This window comes from Euprymna scolopes, chromosome 35, assembly GCF_053919585.1.
Source record: "Euprymna scolopes isolate OS-2025 chromosome 35, ASM5391958v1, whole genome shotgun sequence".
NCBI lineage: Eukaryota > Metazoa > Mollusca > Cephalopoda > Sepiida > Sepiolidae > Euprymna > Euprymna scolopes.
This window is the reverse complement of record NC_136516.1, coordinates 73,317,110-73,318,091: the sequence shown is the minus strand read 5'-3', so window position 1 is coordinate 73,318,091 and position 982 is coordinate 73,317,110.

Sequence of the window (982 nt, the reverse complement as noted above, 5' to 3'; positions counted from 1 at the left end):
TTTTTATTTCCATACTTTGTGAACCAGGCGCGAACGCAGACCCCACAATTTTAATGAACCACCATTCTGCCAGATCAAACATACCCATTCCTGTGTCTCGATACATCTTCTATCATTATATGTAATCAGTTTTTTTTTTAATACTCAACCATATAGGAGCCTATTCGTGACCACACACACACACACACACACACACACACACACACACATCGATGTCACAGTCCCAAATGATTTTGGCCTTAATAGAGCTGAACGGGTAAAGATAACAAAATATCAGAACCCAAAAAATGATCTAAAAACCACATGGTCTCTGAAAGAAATAAACATACCGGTTGTGATAGGAGCAACTGGTTTAATAAAAAAGAATCTACAGAAATACCTAGAATACCCTGGAAGACCAAGCTGTAACGAGATACAAATAGCAGCCATAAATGGAACAGCATCTATTCTTAAAAGAACCCTCGGATATAAATTTAAATCATAACAGAATCAAGTGTTAGCTCCAGGAGGGAGCCCCTTGATATCTTAAAACTTACTGAAGTAAAATAAGTTTTGGTTTCAGCTTCGATTCAAGCTGATGCATCCATTATATATTTTTTATTTTTAAAATTGCAACTTTATAATATATAAAAACCGATAGAACATTAACTCTATAATAATATATATGAAATGTGAAAAAATTAAAATACCATATTTTAGCGTACTTTACGACCGGGCTACGTCAGGCGTCCCTGCTAGCTTAGATAAATACTTTTGCAGTTTTAACAAAAAAAGTTACAATAATTTCAGAGCGTCTCTATTTACACTGAACATCTACAGAATGCCAACATCAATATATTACATGTGAATGAGTCGCATGTGAGATTTCCACAGGTCCCGTTAGTATTAATAAAAATATAGCTTGCTTTTCTTTTATTGTGCACTCTTAATAACCTCGTAAAATTCATTATATATATATTCTACCTGTTTTACCGGTATATAT